At 50.4% G+C, this 21,276-nt stretch overlaps 1 protein-coding gene across 1 annotated transcript in view; it reads right to left on the minus strand.

Moving 5' to 3' along the window:
- KPNB1 (karyopherin subunit beta 1) overlaps positions 1–21,276 on the minus strand; it is a 182,191-nt gene that overhangs the window by 64,186 nt on the left and 96,729 nt on the right. The gene's annotated exons all lie outside the window — the stretch shown is intronic.

A 21,276-nucleotide genomic window follows, 5' to 3' on the forward strand; every position in this document is an offset into this window, starting at 1 on the left:
TTATTTTCTGCAAAAACCTTATCCTGTTGGATCTGTCGCGTTTCGAACCCGAAATGATCTGCAGCCCTTAAGAGTAGATCATTGAACAGGTGCTGGTTGTCCACTGGAGAGTCGGGTAAAGGAGGGTCTTGCGGGACCAGAGTCCATTGCAAAAACTACTGATTTGGCATATTCTTGATCCTGATCGTGATCGTTCCCCCGAAACTCCCCCCCCCCCCCCCAATCGTACTCGTCATAATAAGGCTCATTCATCCATGTATTCATCATCCCCTAAATCCAGGTCGTACAGGCCAGAGGAGAGGCAGGGAGTTTTGGGGCTGGCTCCACGGACAGTCCCATTGGGGGAAAGATCTTTTCTTACTCGTTGTGCCGGTAATTGTGACTGAGGCTGCGTCTTGTTTTTGAGCCAGACGCCTGGCTAGTGGGAAGCTTGTTGGCAAGATTTGTGAGAACATGTGGATGTTAATCGAAAGAATTACCCAAACAAGTCAGACCCATGACTCAATATCATGTGCGGTCCATGAGGCTGAACTGGGCATAGCCCCTAGGTAGGTAGAGGTGGGATTAACTTCCTCATCTACACAGATATGATCAGACTGCTTTGCTTGATCAGGCTCTTCAGAGGTGTCTTGGACAGGAAAAACCACAGGTTCTGGGGTGGATGATTGCACTCTAGGTCTGTCTCTCCTATCCAGAGTCCTTATCCTTAGAGGAGCTTGACTTGTGCTGGTCTCTAGGATCCCTGCTCTTGGAGAAAACTTTTTGGAGATAGGGGTCAAGGTAGGGGCTTTGGGGGTCTGTTCTTCAGCAGAACGGGCCAATCCTGACTCCCTGGGCTTATCCCCGGGTGTAGGTCGAGTCTCAACTGCGGGGATGGCTTGCGCAGCGACTTGCCGGGTTGGGGGGGAGGGGGGGAATAGGGGGTTTGAGTCCAACGTCTTTAGCGGGCTTGTCGTGAGGCGGCCGTTCGGGCGCTCAGAACTTCTGATCAGCAGATCTGCTCTTTGTCGTCAACTCTCAGCATGCGACTTAGCTCGCACCACCGTGGGGAGTGCGTTTAGTGTGGGGGAGTTTTGTGCCCTTGCAGCCGGGTGTGTTCCCATAACAGGACTGCCAGCCTGCCCGTTGGGGTCCGGGGCTGGCACTGGGGAACAGCGAGGTTCCCCGTCACCCTCGCCGTCCGAAGGGACGGCGTTGCTGCCTTCGCTGGATGCCCTTTCAATGTCTATGGCGTGATGGGCCCAACGCTGTGTCCACCCGTCCTTCAGGGTCTTGGGTCGGAGCAGTTTACAGGCCCGTCAATGAGCCTCTTCCTGGTCTGTGTAAACAAAGGTAGCACACCCTGCGTTTGTCGACCCAAGTATATTTTTATTGCATGATGGGCAGAATTTAAAAGGGAGTATGCTCCATTTTGTTGCAGACAGCTGGGCGAAAATGGTGGGAACACACTTGTTTATGACCACCCCCACTCTCCCTACTGTAAGGCCGAGACCGAAAGGGCCTTCCAAGGCCGGGTGGCGCAGTCAAAATCTTCGTCCGCCGGTCAGCTTCGTAGTCTTCCTTGAGTCTTAACCGCATCGGTAAAGGGTTGAGGTACTAACTTAAGTTATAAAGGTCAATGCTGTAAGCCAAAATGCACTCTGCAAGTATGTGACCGCTCACGTGAGGGGATCATTGGTACAGGGGATTTCACAATAGGGATAGTATTCCTGGCACGCCCCTTTTCGACATCCATTTTTGAATTTCAAAAAACAAATACTCCGCAGCTTCCACTAGATGTCGGCCTATGCATAGCATGCGATCTAAGATCTAAGTATCAGAAATTAATGTTACATCACTCATTTTGGGAGTAATATATATTTGTTGTGCTATTGTTTATTAATCAAACCTTTCACAAGTTTAAGACAAGCCATAGAATACATGGTTTACAATTAGAATTAACCAGTTATAGATTACATAATTGCAACTGGCAACTTCCATGGTCAGTCGTTGTGCCTTGCCCAGGATGGCTTTTATCCTGTCAGACTGACACCAGGCGCGCCACCGTGTTGAGTCGGACTCCCAGGAACAGCGCGTCCTGCGATGGCACCAAGCAGGACTTCGCATAGTTTATCGAGAACCCCAGTTCTGTGAGAAGGCGGACTGTCCTCGCTGTGTGTTCGACAGCGAGTTCCCTTGACATCGCTCGGATGAGCCAATCGTCCAGATAGGGGTAGATGTGTATCCCCTGCAGCCACGCCGCCAGACACTTGAAGACCTTTGGGGCCCACTTCAAACTGAAGGGAAGGGCCTTGAATTGATAGTGCTGCCCTTGGACCATGAAGCACAGAAACTTGCGATGCCCCTTGTGTATGGGGATGTGGAAATAAGCATCCTCCAAGTCCAGCAACAATAGGAAATCTCCTTCCTCCAGCTGTCCAAGCACGTGCTGAAGGGTGACCATCCAGAACTTCTGGGATGTGAGGTATTTGTTGAGGCGGCAGAGCTCTAGAATGGGTCGCCAACAGCCGGTCTTCTTTCGGACGAGGAAGTACCGCGGAGCCTCTTCAGGGCGAGTTCTATCGCGCCCTTTTTCAGCACCGCTCGTACCTCTAGAAGCAGTTGTGGAACGTGGTTCTTTCCTGGTCACAGGTGGGAAACGGGGGCACTTCCTTTGGAACTCCAGAGTGTGTCTGAGCCAGGGCATCCAGCACCCAAACGTCAGTGGAGGTTGACTTCCACATTCGCCAGCCGGCCTCCAACCGGGGTGCTCGTGTGGGGTCCTGACATCAAGGCGGGTTCAGTGCTGCTTCGCCGAGGCCGTACCACCTTGGGGCCCTTGGCGACGATTCCCTCAGGCCTAGGCCTACTGGGACAAAGAACGGGCCGCTTGACGGTACAAAGAAGCGCTGCCACCGAATCCTTTGGAGGCAACCCGTCACTCGCCTCCGGAGGACCGAAAGGACGGCCGTCGCTGGAGTGTGCCCAAGGCAGGGGCCGTCAGTGTGCCTTGATGGCCTGCAGCAACTCGTCCGCCTTGCCGAACAAGTTGTCCCTGTCAATGGGCATGTCCAATACCCTCGCCTGGACGTTCAGACTTAAGTTGGTGGCCTTGAGTCAACCACGCCGGCGAAGGCAAACGCTGGTGGCATGGTCTGAAGCCACCTCACCTTCTTGTAGGATTTCAAGGACCTCCACCTCTTGTCTGGGAGGAAGTCCAGGAGAGGGTCGATTTTAAACCACAGATCCCTTTTGTAGCAAGCCACTATAGCAAGAGCATTGGCCGCCTTAATGGTCGTTGCCGCCTATGAGATGGCTTGTCAGCCCATGGCGTCTAGCCTCTTTCCATCGGCATTCGGGGGGAGGTGGAAGTCGATGCCGCCAACCGTGCAGATTTCTTCCTGGCTGCTGCCGAGACCACCAAGTCCAGGGACGGCCGCGCTGAGGCACATCGGTGCAAAATCTGGAACCCGGTATTTCCCCTCTTCACCGGGGTCGAGGATGGGTTCTTCAGGAGGGACAGCCCTTCGTCCCAAATGTCGTCAAACAGCGGGATCGAGAGCACAGTCTTGCTCTTGGCCTCATTGCTGATAAAGGAAACCCTCCTTTTCCTTTGGGTTGAGCTGAAACAGCTCCCAGGCCCTAGAGATCATGGCATGGAAGGATCCGATCTCATCGGGGGGGGGTGTTTGAAGTCAAAGCTCTGGGTGCCGGCGATGGGAGATCTGTTCAGTCGCCCGTACCCGTCATCGCTGTGTCCAACTCTGTCTCGTCCCTCGGCGGAGGGGAGGTACGGTGGAAGAGGATGGACTAGTCTTAGTTGGTGGATCCTCTGCCGGTCCAGGCGCCGCAGACGTGCAGAGCTTGTAGGATGTCCTACGATCTGTCCATCGGTGGTGGAGGCAGTTGCGACAGGAGTAGCAGAAGTGGCGTGGGGTCCGGTTCCTCCCCACCCTGTCGTTCCTAGTCGGTTCGCTCATCGCTCTCCCCATCCGCCTCATCGGGGTCCTTCCCGTAAGGCCCAGCCTCAACACCCTTCTTAGGCACGGTCAGGCTTGAAAGCTCCTCATTGGAAGAGATCTGAGTCTAGTTGGACCACTGCGCCCCTCACCTTGGCAGATGTCTCCTGGGAACCTGCATCTGCGGCCTTCACCAGGGATGCCAGCACTCTCTCAATAGACGCTTTTGCCTGGTGAACCTGTGCCTTCACCACCTTCGGTGTGTCTGAGGCCTTCACCATGTGTGGGGGTGGGGTTCAGTGCCTCGCTCGCCTTGGCTTTCTCCTTCCGAGTCGATCAGGCCTTCTCCCGAAGCTTACCCGGTTGCTCCAACTTTTCTTCGCTGAGCTGGAGCGTAGCTGGAGCGTTGGCTTGTGGTGGACGGCATTGACGATGCTCCGCCCAGCCTGGCTGCTGCGGAGCCCGTACCAACGGCGCTCTCGGTGCCTGCGGACTTGGTGGTTTGCCTTCTGTGGGGCCCCAGTCGCCGGAGCGCCCTCAAGGGTCTGAGAAGACTGCTCAGATTTCTTCTTGGGAGAAGTATGCTGCCGGGGCTCACCTGCCGTTCTTAGTCTCCAGCCATTCAGCGAGCCGCTTGCGACGGTCCTTCATGGTGTGGGCGGACATGTCCTTGCAGAACGCAAAGTCCTCCTTCACTTGCAATTTGTCCAATTGTAGGCAGTAAAGGCACCAAGAGTGCCCATCTTCCAGGAAAACGTTCTGTAGTCTGCATCCTGGGCAGATCCTGAACAGAGGCACAGAGTCTCCCTGCTCTTCGGCCATGCGGGGTAGGCTTCAAGATTCATCAGGAATCCTCTAAGAAGGGAAGTTTGACGAAAACCTGCCCTTGAGGGGCATAGAATATTCCAAAAACGGGTTCCTCTTAATCGGATGATGAATCTGTGGAGCTTGAGGCTCAATTGACAGAAAAAAAAAGAAAATTCTCTGAAAAAAACAATATGAAGTAAAAGCTCGAGAGCCATCGCACAAGGACTCCCAACACTTGAGCGTGCTGTAAAAATCTGAAGATGGCTGCCAGAGGAGGGGCTTAGGTAGAGGGCAGTCATTGGCTGGGGCAGTATGACCCAGACACTAGTGATTGATTATTAGGAGAAAGAGTACAGAAAAACTGATTTTTCTTTACTGAGGATTCCCAGCCTGATTGGGAATATTTATGAGCATGTGAATCCATGCCAGACCCCATGTGGAGAAATTAATATTGCATTTTACCACCCAGCCTGGTTCATGGTCCATTGTGACAGGGTATTGGAAAAGGGGGTGTGATCTGAGTGGAGTACCATCTCAAAACAAAATTGAATCTGCATGAAATTGTGCGCTACATACTAGGCAGAGATCAAGTTGTGTATCGCTCGATTGAAATCTTTAACACTTTAATTATAGACATGGTCCACCATGAAACCTTGCTCTGGGACGTGGTGTATGCCGAAAGCGTGGTCAACTTGACCTTTAGAGAATTGAAAACCAGTCCTGAATCTAACAGGTGGGTTTGGTACAGGACGATACGAGGTGAGCATTCACTAGGATTGATGCTCTCGCCATTACACCAGATGACAAGCACTTCCATTTGCTGGAGTAGCAATGTCTGGCGTTAGGTTTCCGTGCTTATCAGAGTATGTCCATGCATCTTTGAGGGAGCTGGAGGTGCCCGAACTATGACCTGAGGAGCCGTGCTGCTAAGTTGAGTGCAGGCGTGGATGTAGTGTTTCCCCCTGGTTTTGAGACTGCATGTTGTACGGGCTCGGCAGCTTCTTGGGAGGGAAGACCGACATTACCATGAGGTTATGTTACTCTTGGGGTGGTTCTGAGGGTACCTGGAAGTGTAATCTGGCCATTGGTCGTTCTCCTGAGTGGCAAACAAGTCGATCTCTGGGAAGCCCCATTCTGCGAAGACGTTGAGTACAATGTCATCCTGCAGCCACCACTCGCATGCACAGACTAGTGTGAGGAACTAGGTAGACACAGGAAGCCATCGTCCCAACAGTTGCATGGCCTTGCGTACCTTCACCTGGTGACTGGCCACATAGCGAGGGATCTGAAATGGCATGTTTTGGACCCTCTTAGAGGGAAGACGAGGCAGTCTTTGGTCCGACTTGGAGCTCCCAGAAATTGTTGGGGTCTAGATTGGATTTCTTGTTGATCGAGAAACTTAGGTTGAAGAGAAGGTCTACCGTATTCTGGTTATTTGGCATGTTCTGTACGAATCCCTGTTATAGCCAGTTGCCAAGGAAAGTAGAATTGTCTGCGCAAGTGAGCAGCTACTACCGCCAGCACATTGTATAAACCTGTGGTGCTGAGGCAATGCAGAAGGGGAGACCTCGAACTGATAGTGGGTGTCATGAACTTGATGTACTTTCTGTGCGCTGGCAACATTGAAATATTAAAGTATGCATCTTTCATGTCCAATGTGGCCATGTAATCCCCTGCTGCAGCAGTCACATCACCTCCTGCAGTGTTGTCATTCTGAATGTGATGTTTGACGCACTAGCTGGGCGCAGGTCTAAAACAAAGCATGGTGAGATCCTTTTGGGTACAACTACACTGAATGAATACCCTTGATTACCTGGGGAATGGGGATGACTTCTATGGAGCCCTTTTCCAGAAGGAACTGCACCTCTTCCAGCAGGCTGTGCAGGTGTTCTGGCGACAGGAGTCTGCTGTTCGGTTGGTGGCATCAAGGTGGTGGATATACTCGATGCAGTAGCCGTGGGACCGTCTTTAACAGCTACTCGTCGGATGGGATTCCCTCCCAGGTGTGAATGAATGACAAGTGACCCCCCCCACACTCCCGACTGGGCAATCGTGGGAGAGGACCCGAACTGGAAAGTGATTTGAGGTGGAGGCCAGGGAGCCTCTAGGAGTATAGTTCCTGCCTCTGCGGGGACCTCCGATATTGGTTAAAAGAATTGGCCGGAGGACCAAAGGAAAACTCAGTGAGCCATATTGTCCATGGTGAGAGCGGAAAAGATTGCCACCACGAGAGGACCGGCAGGAGTTGGAACTTCCATGCTAGTGGAAGGGCTTAGCTGTGATCTGGCTGGGCGACTAACATTTCGTGCTCTTTTTTCACAGTCTCCAGGTCATCGTCAGCTTTCCCAAAAAGGTTTCAGGATTAAAGCCAGAGTTCAACCAGGCAAGTCTTTCAAGTAAAGTCCCCAGGGCTAGGGTGCGGCCAGCGGTCTCAGCAGAGTACAGCGCGCTCTTTAATATGTTGAGTAACCGGTCTGCCCTCAGGCACAACCGCCAGGTGTGATCGGGTGGGCTCTGGGACATCCTGATCCCACCCTGGACTAGGCCCCATTGGACATTGCTGTAGCTTGCCAGGAGAGTGGTATTGTTTGCGATGCTAGTAGAGTAAGCCGCAGAGGCAGTGACCTGTTTACCAAGGGCATACATCTTTTTACGATCTTTATCTGGAGTGACTTCTGCCAATGACAGTGGAACCCACACCGTTTCCAGAGTGGTAGTAACCACCAGGGAGTCCGGTGTAGTATGAACCCTTATGTATAGTGGGTAAGGTGATTGGCAGAGTAATTTCCGTGTGAGACGATTGTGACAACAATGAAAGAGCTAGGCGTAAGGGCATGGGGCTGGATTAGTCAGAGGCTTCTCCTGGAGGATATCCAAAAATCACTCTGGAGCTGCCTCCTGTGTTGCACTCTGGAAATAATCTGCTTCTCTTTTTAAAATGACATTGAACATCTGGTCGTCCACAGGTGATGACTCCTTCTGTGAAGGAGTCGGGATCTAGACAAATGACCAGGTCAGGGTATGTGTTGAGGATAACCAAGGCCCCCCCCCCCCACCCCTCCGATTCCATTGACTGATCTTCATCCTAGTTTGGTCTTGATCAGCTGTGTCCTGTGCACAGGGATTAATGTCCTCATAGGTCTCCTCCTGTGTTGGGTCCTTTGGGATATCCTCCTGGTGTCCCCGTGCAGATATGGGGCATTTTGGCAGTTTATAAGGAATGGGGCAGGAGTCCCCATCTCTTGGGAGTAATACAATTGTCAGAAAGTCAATAAATTGGGCCATTTTGTCCATAGATTGCCCCAAATCTCACCCTAGTCCATAGGGAAGATTCAGAAAGGTCTGGCGGTGGGAAAGGGTGCCCAAAAGGGGGTGATTTTCCTAATAAGGCCTTCGAGATGTTGGAGGGGTTTCAGAACACTCCCTCAACAAGAGGGGTACCCTTGTGCTCTGTAGCTGCCAAAATGATAGCTGCAAGAGTTTTGCAGATTTTTACCAGTTGAATCGTAGCCGACTGCGACTTGGAGGCCTTAGGTGCTCGAGCGCCTTTGGTCAGTGCGTCGACGACTTTTAGGATGAACGCCCTTCCCAGAGGAAACCCTTTTGCATGCTGCGATGGTGGTTGGGCACCAAACCACGTGGTTCAGAAGTCAATGAAGTTTGACAGCCCTGTTGGCTTTATGTGTTTCGACAGAGGCCTTAGGGGTTGTGTGCTTTTGTATTTGTGGTGTGTGGGTGCCCTTTTTGCCAGGGTGTAAACTCCTCCTAACTGAGACGGTGGCCTGTCTGTCAGGGACGGGCATTTGGGAGCCTGCTGGCTCTGCCGAAGGTCAATGGCTTCCAATTCGGAGCCATGGCTACTGATGGATTCCTCGTCTGAAACAATGGCACCAACAGGGGAATGGCTTTCGGCCTGCATAGCGCACCCACTTTCTTTCGGCCTGCATAGCGTAGGGCACCCACTTTTAGTCTGCCTGTCTTTTTTTCGGTCAAAAGAGCTTACAAGACTTGCATGAGCGCTCGTTGTGGTCGAGGAAGACACTGATTGCAACAGCAATGGGTGTCCTTCAAAGGAAACTTCCAGTTACGACTGGCAACATTTAAAGGGTGTCCTCTCCATAGGAGAGGAGAACGGCAGCCAGACCTATAAGAGGGGGAAGGATATCCATTCTTTGAGAAGAATAAACCCAGGGCCCACTCTCCCTATAGCAAGGGCCTGGCAGGAGGGCTGAGGCCACGCAGTCGACAGTCAAGCAGTTGAGGAGGTCTGCGGCGGCAGTAATCCCACAAAGTAGTAGTCAAGAATAGTCGGGAGACTAGACTACTGTAGGTCGTGGGGACAAATTCAGCAGTATTAACTCTTGCAAGCTCCACATTAGGCGACCAACTAGGTTGGTGGGGCAAAAAACAAAACAATGAGGGGACCTTGACGGGTGAGGGTTTTTGGGTACATGTCACGTTAGGCATAGTGGTACAGTTACACCCATGTAGACGTCCCCTTTCGATCTTCGAAAGAAAGATGCAATACTCCGTAATTTCCACTAGATGTCAGACTATATGTGCAGCATGGCATTCTAAGCAGATTCCAAGCATCATAAGGAATACATTACTTACCGTAATTGTATTTGATGCTTGTATATGCTTAGATTCACATGCTGAGCATAGGCCAACATCTAGTGGAAGCTGCAGAGCATTAGTTTTTGAAACTCGAAAAGGGATGTCGACAGGGCGTGCCAGTAATATTATCCCTAGTGACGTCCACTGTACCCATGATCCCTCACGTGTCGAGGTCCCTTAGATTGTTATTTTTCTGACATAAGGTAGCGCAAGTACAGTTGTATCCAAACAGATATGTATCGGACAAGTTCATAAGCATCCATGCGCCTTCTCTCCGAGGGGAGGTAGGGTGGGTTGCATGTGACTACGCAGACAAGCAAAGACATGCATTACTTACCGTAAAAGCATTTCTGATTGTATCTGCTTAGATTCACATGCTGTGCATATGGTCCGACATCCAGTGGTAACCGCGGAGTATTGCATCTTGTCTTTCGGGGGACCGAAAGGGGACGTCGGCATAGAAAACACTATCCCTATCGTGACGTGTGTAGTACCCAAAATCCCTCACGCGCCGAGGTCCCTCCGATTGTATTTTTTCTGCCATGAGGGAGCCCAAGGCTATAGTGAGTGAGTACATGAAGAGAGAAAGTAGTAAGAAGCCCATGTTCCTTCCACTCCGAGCGGGGAGGCTGGGAGGGCGCATGTGAATCTAAGCAGATACAATCATCAGAAATGCTTTTACGGTAAGTAATGCATGTCTTCTGATGCTTGTTAATCTGCTTAGAATCACATGCTGTGCATAGAGTTGGAGGTGGGTTGTGAGAAGGAACAGTAGAGCAAAGGTGTCTTAGTACTGCTTGTCCCACCTGAGAATCCGACCTAGAATGAGTGTCTAGGCAATAGTGTTTTGTAAAGGTGTGTACAGAACTCCAGGTTGCCGCTTTGCAAATGGACCCTAGGGGAACATTTGCAATGAATGCTATGGATGCCCCTGTGCCTCGAGTAGAATGTGCTCTAGGCTTGAAGGGCAGATCTCTCTTTGCAAGAGTCTAACAGTGTGATGCATTTGCCAATCCACCTTGCTATTGCTGATTTAGAGACAGGGTCCCCTTCTCTACCAGCTTCCACTAAAACAAAGAATTGTTTAGTTTTCCTCAGTGGTTTGGTTCTATCCATGTAGAACATGACTGCCCTGCGCACATCTAGTGTGTGAAGGCTTCTTTCGGCCATGTTAGTAGGTCTCTGGAAGAACGTGGGTAGTTCGATTTGACTGGTTCACATGGAACTTTGAAATAAATTTCGGCGCAAGTCTGGGATGAGTGCGCAGAACTACTTATCTTTGTGGACTGTAACAAAGGGGTCCAAGACTGAGAGGGCCTGTAGTTCGCCAACTCTTCTGATAGAAGCGATAGCTACTAGAAAGGCTGTCTTGTAAGTCAGGTCTTTCAGACTAGCTTTATGCATAGGCTCAAAAGGGGGTCCCATGAGCCTAGTTAAAACCACATTTAGATCCCACCCAGGGGCTGGGTGAGTGATGGGGGATACATTCTTTTAACCCCTTCCATAAAGGCTTTAATCACAGGTATTTTCCACCACAACACCTTTTGCTGTGACGCGGTGTAGGCTGACAACGCCGCTAGGTGAACCTTTAAGGAATTGAAGACTAACCCAGAGTCCAACAGATGGGTTAGATATAACACAATGTGTGAAGGCGAGCAATCGGTGGGATTGACGCCTTTGGAACTGCACCAAATGACAAAACGTTTCCATTTGCTGGCATAGCAATAACATGTGTTAAGCTTTCTTGCCTCCCTCAGTATGTCAATGCATCTGTGAGGGAGTTGCAGATGTCCAAACTAGTACTTCAGGAGCCAGGCTGCTAAGTTCAGAGTTTGTGGGCATTGGTGCAGAGTCTCCACCCTGTCCTGAGACATGTTGTACGGGCAGGGCAGCTTGACTGGTGGGGAGAGGGACATTTCCATCAGGTGCGCGAACCAGGGTTGGCGGGCCCACATGGGAGCCACCAGAATCATGGTGACTGGTTCCTGGTGCATCTTGTGCACTATGTTCAGAAGGGGAGTCCGGGGTGGGGGGGCGATGAGCATAAACAAATTTCCCCGACCAAGTTATCCAGCGACCGTTCCCCTTGGATCGGTTCTGGGGTACCTGGAGGCGTAATCTGGGCAGTGGGCATTCTCCTGAGTAGCGAACAGGTCGAACCCCCATTCTGCGAAGACGTTGGATACAATGTCTTCATGCAGACGCCATTTGTATTCTTCTGGCAGAGGAAAATCTCTGCTGAGTAAGTCTGCCAGAAGATTGAGTTCCCCTGGAACATGTTGGGATATCAGGAACATCTTGTGTTTGAGAGCCCATATCCAGATGTTTTGTGACAGCTTGGATAGCCCTGGAGAGTGAGTGCCTCCCTGCTTGTTCAGATAATACATTGCTGTTGTGCTGTCGGTTAGGGCCAGCACCGTCTTCCCTTGCAGTTGCTCCTGAAAGGCTTTCAATGCTTTGAACACTGCTAGTAGCTCCAGTAGGTTTATATGGTTGGACGCTACCTGAGGGGACCACACTCCGTGCGCTGTCTGTTGAAGCAGATGAGGGCCCCCACCCTGTGAGAGATGCGTCTGTCGTGAGAGTGGCTTCCACTGCAGGGGTGAAGGTTTTCCCCTTCAAAAGGTTTTCCCTCGACCACCACTGCAGAGAGAACGAGGGCTGGCGAGACAACAGATCTTCGCATTGTCCGCTGGCCTGACACCACTGGCTGTTGAGCCACTCTTGCATGGGACGCATGCGCAGCCGCACATGGGGGACCAAGTATATGCATGACGCCATCATCCCTAGCAAACGCATAGCTTTGCGTACCGTCACCTCCCGACTGGCTACATACTGAGGAACTTGAGAGAGCATGTTCTGAACCCTCTCGCTGGAAGGGAAGACTAGACCGTCTTCCGTGCGAATTAGAGCCCCCAGGAACTGTTTTATTTGGCTGGGGACTAAGCTGGATTTCTTTCCGTTGATAGAAAATCCCAGGCTGAACAGTAGGTCTACTGTCTTTTGGGTGTTCGAAAAACAAACGAACGAGTCCCCCGTGATGAGCCAATCGTCGAGGTAAGGGTAAACTGGAACTGAAAGTCTGCGCAGGTGTGCTGCTGCCATTGCCAGGACCTTGGTAAACCTCTGTGGTGCCGAGGCTATGCCGAAGGGGAGTACCTTGAACTGGTAGTGTTTGTCCTGAATCACGAAACTTAGGAATTTTCTGTGCGCTGGCAGCATTGAAATATGAAAAGTATGCATCTTTCATATCCAATGTTGTCATGAAGTCCCCTTGTTTTAGCAATGGGATCACCTCTTGAAATGTTACCATGCGAAACTTCTGGGGCTTTATGAACTTGTTCGCTGGGCGCAGGTCTAGAACAGGACGCAGGGTGAGATCCTTTTTGGGTACAAGGAAGTATATTGAATAAATACCCTCGTTTACCTGAAGAACCGGGACGGCTTCGATGGCGTCCTTTCCCAGCAGCGCCTCCACCTCTTGGACCAGGATCTGCAGATCTTCCGGTGAAAGCGGTGAAAGGCATCGATGTTTCGGCGGTCTGAACTGTGGGGTGGGGGGCGGGGGGGATTCCATCCAATAACCGTGGGCAACCTTCTTTAATACCCACTGGTCTGAAGTTATCCCCTCCCATGCCTTTAACATCTTTCCAAAATCTCCCCGACCGGGGAGACATGGGAGGGGACCTGAACTTGGTGGTCATTTCTGACCCGAGGTTGACACCTCTGGAATTGGAGCCTCTGCCTCTAATCTTTCTGCGCTACTGACGCCTCTGGGGGTAAAGTGGGGCTTGCAGCTGGTTGACTTGCATTGAAGTTGTCTGTGCAAAAATTATTTTGAGCGGCGCGGGCTTGTCCTCGAAAGGACCGCCGAGAATTGTTGCCCCTCTGTGAAGAGGGATTTTGGGAAATCTGGTGCAGCGATTTAATAGTCTCATGCTCCTTCTTGGCTGTCTCCAACGCATAGTCTACCGCCTTCCCGAAGAGGTTGGCCTCTTCTATGGGTTTATTGATGATGGATGCCTGGGTCTCAGGCCTGAAACCTGACATAAGCAGCCACGCGTGTCTTTAGGAGAGTACCCTGTGCTAGACCTGCCTGCTGTCTCTGCGGAGTCCAGGGTATTCTTTACAACATTTTGATTTGCAAGTTTGCCCTCCGAGACAATGGCGAGAAGCTTGGCTCTGGTCGGTTCCGGAACCTCCTGGAGGCCTTCCTGGAGTAGGTTCAATTGGGCGTCACCATAGCTTGCCAGTAACGTCGTGTTATTGGCAATCCGGGCGGTATAAGCAGCCGCTGACGAGATCCGTTTGCCTAAGGCATACAACCATTTGGACTCCTTGTCCGGGGGTGACTCTCCCGTGGCAAGGGGAACCCCTGCTCTCTTGCGAGTGTTGGTCACCACCACCGAGTCTGGGATTGCGTGCCCTTTGATATAAAGCGGGTTGGTGGAGGAGGGCCGGAAGAGTTTTTCGACCCTTGGGTTCACAGCCCTAGTCTGAGCGGGTGCGAGTAAAGAAGGGGCCAGCCGTCTCGTTACAGAGCTCAAGAGAGGGATAGACTGGCTTGCCGGAGGCTTGTCAATAATGTTTTCCGCGAAATCTTGTTCAGGCAATGCCTCAAGCGTGGCAATTTTAAAGAATTCCGCTGCTTTTTTCAACGTATTGTTGAAAGCTATTTGATCATCCACCGGGGGAGCTTGCCGAACCAGTGTGGATGGGGGAAGAGTCGAGGCAAACGATATCAGAATTGCGATTGTCCTGCTGGGTGTCCTCCCAGTTGTCCGTTGCGCCTTGATCTTCCCCATAATTGTCCAGAAAAGAAGTCTCCTCTTCTTCTGTATAGATGTCTCTATACGTGTCCTTCTGGACATCTTCTTGATAATCAACATAGTGTTGAACATCTAGGTGTTGGGCAACTTGTGCGTTAGGGTTAGGGTCTACCCGAGCTTTTTTCGGCGGAGGTTGATCAGAAGCCCCGAAAACCTGCTCCAGCCGATCCATGTACCCCTCAAATTGCGCCGTGGTCCACTTGGATGGCCCAAATGGACCCAGCTGAGCAGGAACCGGGTCCTCCGCCCTAAGGCGTTCAGAAGATCTCCTCAGGGTGCTTGAGAGGGGTACCTGGCTCTCTTTGTAAGAGTCCTCAGGATAGTCTTCCAAAACCGTGGAAAACCTTTCGGCGGATTGGCCCATAAACTGTGGGCGAAACCGGTACTAGGCCCACCGCCGTAGCAATCCTATTGATACTTTTACTGAATCTTCGGAGGACAAAGCATCCGATGATTTTCTCGGGTAGAGGCCTACCCGTAGTTAGAGGGCCTGCACGGGCCTTGGAAACCCTGAAACTCCAGTTTCTTGTTCAGAAGCTTCGGCGTGTGTAGTTTGGGGAGTAGCGCCTTTGTTATGTTTATTAAGCCCAGTCATGCGCTGCTGCAGATGCGTAGAAGGCTTCGGATCAAATCGATCTGAGGGCGCTTAGGTTGTGTGTTTTGTGCAGTGCGATTGTACGCCCCTGTCACCGGGTGTGGTCCCTGTAGCAAGACCGGAGTCGAGCCTGGAAGGGTCGGGGACGGGCGTGGTGGCTCCAGAATCGTCCGCCTCAAGGTCTACAACGTCCGCGTTGGACGTTTGGTCATCCTATGTACCCCCGTCACTCTCGGCTGGTGTCGCAGCAGGGGAGGGAGGCTCCACGGCGTGACATACCGTACGCGGCCCACCGCTTCAACCGGCGCTCCTTAAGGGATTAGGTTTAGGAGTTTAACGCCGAACACTGCTTTAGTGCTCTAGGGGGAGACAAGCGTACACGAAGTGTGCTCGTCTTTCCACGGATATCTGACCCTTCACAGAGGGCAGAATCTAAACTGAGTCCTTTCCATAGCAGAAGGGAAGGGTGACCAGACCAAAAATGAAAGAAGTGGAAAAGAGGAAAGACATCGCAGTATGGCAAACCCCGAGCCCGTGTAGGCCGGCCAGAAGGCCCGACCACGTGGAGGTCCGAACGCCGGAACTTAGGTGCCGGAATCCACAGCCGTAGACGGTACCCCCGTAGTCTTCGTCAAAGATGTTCTTGATAGGCGAAGTGACTTAACGGGGGATTAAACCGACAATTCGGTAAGTTAAACAATGCCTCATGAAGAGCTCCGCTATAGGGCGACCAGTTATCTGGGCGGAAAAAAAACAATCTGAGGGACCTCAGCGCGTGAGGGATTTTGGGTACTACATACGCCACAATAGGGATAGTGTTTTCAGACACGCCTATGCCGACGTCCCCTTTCGGTCCCCCGAAAGACAAGATACAATACTCTGCGGTTACCACTGGATGTCGGACCATATGCACAGCATGTGATTCTAAGCAGATTAACAAGCATCAGAAATAAGATTACTGTGAGTAATGTATTCCTTCTGAGGCTTGTGGAATCTGCTTAGATCGCATGCTGTGCATAGATTCGCGAACAGTGTCAGTAGGAGGAGGTGGGATGAGAGAAGGTTCATGAGCGAATATAGAACCACTTGTGTATCTGTCTTGGAATGAGCATCAATGCAGTAGTACTGAAAGTATGTACAGAGCTCCATGTAGCTGCCTTGCAAATACTGTCTAAGGGGACATTTGCAATGAAAGCCAGGGTGGCTCCTGTGCCTCTTGTGGAGTGAGACCTGGGGCGTAAAAGGCAGTGTTTTATCTGATAGGGAATACCACAGCTGGATACATCCGACTATCCACCTAGAGATGGCATCCTTTGAAATGCGGTCACCATCTCACCCTGGCGCTATGGAGACCAACAATTGGTTTTTCTTAGCCGTCTGGTCTACGTAGTAGAGGACCGCTCTCCTCAAATGTAGTGTGGAGTTTTACCTCAGCTGAGCGGATGGGTTCCTGGAAGAAAGCCGGGAGCTCAATTGACAGGTTTACATGAAATTGAGATTAATTTAGGGGAGAACCTAAGGCGAGTATGTAAAACCAGCTCGTCTTTGTGTACAAAGAAAGGATTCTGCACGGACAAGGCTTGAATTTCACCAACTCTTCATATGGAAGTGATAGCCACTAAGGCAGTTTTAAGTGCGTTTTATAAGTCAGGTGCTTGAGACTAGACTGGTGCATAGGCTCGAAAGGGGGTCCCATGAGCTTAGCAAATACCACATTGAGATCCCATCCTGGCGGCGGGTTTGATTTGAGGGCGGAGTCTCTTTCCTCCTTCCATGAATGCTTTGATGGTACTTTCCACTATGAGACCTTATTATGGTAAGTCTCGTAGGCTAATCAATCCGCCAGGTGGACCTTTAGGGAGTTGAATACTAACCCTGCGTCTAGCAAATTGAGCATATCAGTTAGACTGTGGGATAGAGTACATTCTATGTGGTCGCTTTGTTTAGACTGGCACCAAATTATGAATCACCTCCATCTGTCAAAGTAACGGTGCCTAGTGTTTGGTTGTCTTGATTTCTTAAAGATATCCATGCATCTCTGTGGCAGGTTGAGTTGTCCGAACTCTGGAGCCATGCTGCCAAGTTCATTGAGTGAGGCTGTGGGTGCACAGTTAGTCCCTCGTGCTGAGTGAGTAGGTTGTACTGGCATGGAAGTTGATGGGAATCGCACATCGCCAGTTTGCACAGATATGGTTGTCTTGCCCACATAGGAGCACCTAGGATAAGTCTCATTGGTTCCTTGTGTATCTTGTTGACCACCTTCCTCATGAGGAGTGGTGGGGAGCGTAAGCAAATTTCCGACCCCTTCAGTCTGGGCATTAACTATTTTGGCTTGTGGCGAATAAGTATTGTGGGGAAACCCCCATTGAGAGAAGGTGTTCTACAACACCTTTGTGTAGACGAACACCACTCTCGTTCCTCTGGTAGGGGGGATCTCTGCTTAATGAGTCTGCGAGACAGTTGAGCTCCCCTGGAAAATACTGCAGTATTTCATTTTTCATGTTGGGAAGAATTCTCAAAAATGTGCCAATTCCTCCCACCTTAGAGCCCTCCAGCTCTTTTGCTACATTTTGATTTGAAAAGTTCAAAGTCCCAATGTGTTTTCTGTGTTTGTTTCTTTGATTATGGAGTCTAAGCAACTCCATAGGCATCACATTTTACAATTGTGTCACAGCACCTTCAGTGCAGTGGCACAGGGAAGTCTTTCCGATTTCCCAAGGTTTAAATACCTTTTCTGGGATCATCTACTGTTTCCCAGAACAGTGGAGTGAAATGGCCTTCACTTACCCATGTACATTGCTAGACTCAGCACACCCAATCTTACAATGGTGTGCTGGAGGGGTTACTTAGCATCCCCCATGTCTAGTTACTCATGTAACAGTCAAATGTTACCCTTTCCTCTAGAAAGGCTAGTGGCAGTGGTTTTACAACGAACTACCATGATTTTTCCCCGAACGTGAACTATTCGTAGCTCTGGTAACATTAAATTACAGGAGCCATGTTTTTCAAGATGGTGCCCAGCCATCGTTGCTAAAATGGTTCCTAGTCTTTTTTCGCCATGTCTTTGTGGAAAGGACCTTCTAGAGTTTCTCTGCGTGCCAAACCTGGTTTGGTCTCTGTTCATTCGCCTTTGGTAGGCTTCAGGAGTGAAGACTGCCTCTGGCTCCAGAGGGTCTGGGGTAGGCAGGAAGTGTGGGAGGTGCCCGAAACTCCCTGTGCTTAGTCTCCTAGGAGACCCAAATGCACTCCTTGATTGGCTGGCTGTCCGGCAAGGACAGCCACCCTGCTGGGTGAGTGGCAGCTAGGCTGGAATGAATGGGAGAGAACTGAATAAAAGGTGTCTCTTGGCTTGGAAGGCAGAGTCGACCACTGGAAAGAAGGAACCGAAGAAGAGCTCGAAGAGGATGGCTGCTGCAACTCCTGGGCCGTTGGTTGGCCCGGTGAAACCCTGCTGCAGGTCCGAATCGCCAAGTTTGCATCGACAGAGAAACCCTGCCAAGGACGAGTTGTAGGACCAAGCAACTCCCAAGGACACCCATCTCGGAGCTGGTATCATTTCCTCAGAGCTGCAGGAAACCTTAGAGCCAGGGAGTGGGTCACCAGATTGTGAGTTACTTTTAAGCTGGCCAGAAGCGCTTGGAAGATCCTCCAGACTCCAAAGACATCAGACCGACCGAGCCTGACCCCCCCCCCCCCTCTCAGCTGGGTGCAGGACCTCTGAAGCAAGGACAGTCCCCACCTTGACAGCCAGGACCAGCGTTACCAGTGCGGTAGCTGAAACAGCCACTGAAATTGAAGTTTGACAGTTGAGAGTTTTGACCAGTCCCAGTGCAGGAGTCCCCCGATGTCCTCCCTCTTGTACCCCACAACTGAGGCCCAGGAACAACTAGATGTGCAGGAACAGAAGTCATCAGCTGCACCTTTTTCTTCATTGTAAGGTACTGTAAAACAAGACAGAAGTTACCTCTCACTGTGAAAGTGCTTGAAACTTTTGCAACTCAACGGCCTAATCAGCTTGTTACCCAACATAGGATTCTTCTCACAAACTACTTCTACGAACTTGTGCAGAGACTTTTCCGTTGAACTACCAGAACTGCTTTATCCTTTCCAAAACTTTAGCCCATTGACTTTGGCCTAGTCCATTTAATCTTCTGGTGAACTCAAAAGTATTGCTTGGTCTAAGAATAATTGTAGTCTTGTGTTCTAATAACCTTTGCCTTTTAGTGTACAGTATTGAAGTACATTTGTGTGTTACTATATGCTTGCCTCCTTCTAATGAGTCTTTTATAATTGAACTGATGGAGTGTAAGCCTATTTGAATACCTGTGAATTTTTGTGCAACTTCACTACAGCTCACATTTCCCCCTCTTGAGATAAGCCTGGTTGCTCAACATGCTACCAAAACTGTAGTACAAGCTTATACCAAAGGTTGGTTTGCTTACACCTGTAATCTAGTTAGGTTAGTATGCAGTACCCTCTGGCAACACTACACACAACGGTTCGCAATTCTGGTCCGATAAGCCTCAGAGGAGGTGATCTTTCTACCCATGGTATAAATCTGTTTGCTTTCCTTGTCGAGTGGGGCCTCGAGGAAGCAAGGGGGGTGTCCACACTCTTTCTAGTTGTAGTCACAACTAATGAGTCTGGTTTCAGCTGTCCTCGAATATATAATGGGTCTGAAGGTGCGGGTTTAAATAGTTTCTCTAAACGTGGGTTTACAGCCCGTGTAAGGTTCGGGGCTTCTAAAGGACAATAGTATCCTTTGTTGCACTGACTTCAATAGCAGAATAAACTGCGCCACTTTTTTCTTGTCCCCAAAGATTTGTTCCGCAAAGTCCTTATCCTCCTGTCCCTCCTGGGTGTCAATTTAAAAGTGCTCAGCAGCCATGCCTAGCACCTCATTAAGAAGGGGTTGATCATCAATAGGAGTGTCTTGGTCAACAGGAGTCTAGAGTACATATTGGCCTCTGGGTCAGCCTCTTGGTCCTCGTCATCCCCATAATAAGTGTCTGCTGTATCATCAAATTGAGGGTCAGCTGCCTCTACAAAAGATCTTTGTGCTCCCGATTCTGGGTCATAGAATTCTAGAACTGTACTAGCCCCTCGGATGGAGTTTTACGGGCAACACCCTTACCGTCTTTCAACGGTTGGGCCCTGTCGTGCCATGATCGAGCGAGAGTCCCCAGAGGACAGGGACTAAACAGACTTTTCCCTGGGTGTCAAACGTTGTCGATCACTCGACCCATGTGTCAAGTCTCGACTATGGTTTATTTGTTTAGTGGTGTGTGTGTGTGTTTGTAGCGCTGCCGGGTGTGCCGGCCTGTCCTCTGGGGTCAGGGGGCCTGCGCTTTGGTAGCTGAAGCTACCAAGTAGCCCTCGCCATCCGAAACAGCAGCATTGCTGCCATCACTAAAGGCGCCTTCTACCTCCATGGCCTCGAGCTGCCTGGCGTAGTGGGCCCTGCGTTTTGTGGAGCGGTCCTTTAACATCTTCGGCTTGAAGAGCCTACACACTCGACAAGATTCAACGTGGTCTCGAGAGACAAGTTAGACTAAATGTGGGTCTACCCACAGGAATGTACGATTGCACTTGGGGCAGAATTTTTTTTTTTCCCCATAACTACAGACTATGGCAGCTGGGTGAAAAAAGTGTAGAAAGCGGGTCTATACATCCTAAAATGACCCGACCCTCCCCCTCTTCCTACTGTCTGGGCCGAGGCCCGGGTTGGCCTTCCAAGGCCGACAGTCTGTTGCGATAGTCTTTCGACAGGCAGTTATCGGTCTTAACCAGCGTGATGTTTTGGAGGTCATTGAAGAAAAGGCTAGAAATAATTAATTGAAATACGTCGATGGTTTTACGCTAAAAGAGTAACTCCCTTATACGTGTCCTTCTAGAACGGCGGGGAAAAAAAATATCTGAGGGACCTCGATGCGTGAGGGATCATGGGTACAGTGGACGTCACACTAGGGATAGTATTACTGGCACGCCCTATCGATGCCCCTTCGAGTTTCAAAACCGAATCCTCTGCAGCTTCCACTAGATGTCGGCCTATGCACAGCATGTGAAATTACATAGTGGCTTCATGGGATATACTGCATCCAAAAAGTACAAAAACTAGTCCGGTGTAACCTTTTGTATAAAAAAGCAAAAATGTTTCGTATAAATAGCCCAAGTGAATAGTATGTCTGTGCGCCGCTATGGTGATCCAATATAGTAAGCTAAATATATATCATGTACATAGGTTCTAGGCTGCAGATACCCAACTAGGGCAGATATTCACTCAGGAGAAATGAAAATGAGTAGTTGGTGTAGTACCGCGCCACACGCAGAGCACCGCCATCCGGATACATATGCAACTCTCATCTTAAGAAGGATACTTGCATAAAGACCCACACAAGAATATAGAAGCGCACATCTTTAATAGCTGCACCTTGGACTTTAGGTCTTTTTCCACAGATACCGTGACTATTGCCCTAAGACAGGCGCGCAC

Source organism: Ambystoma mexicanum, chromosome 13 (assembly GCF_040938575.1).
Source record: "Ambystoma mexicanum isolate Mex_15411 chromosome 13, UKY_AmexF1_1, whole genome shotgun sequence".
NCBI classification, from domain to species: domain Eukaryota; kingdom Metazoa; phylum Chordata; class Amphibia; order Caudata; family Ambystomatidae; genus Ambystoma; species Ambystoma mexicanum.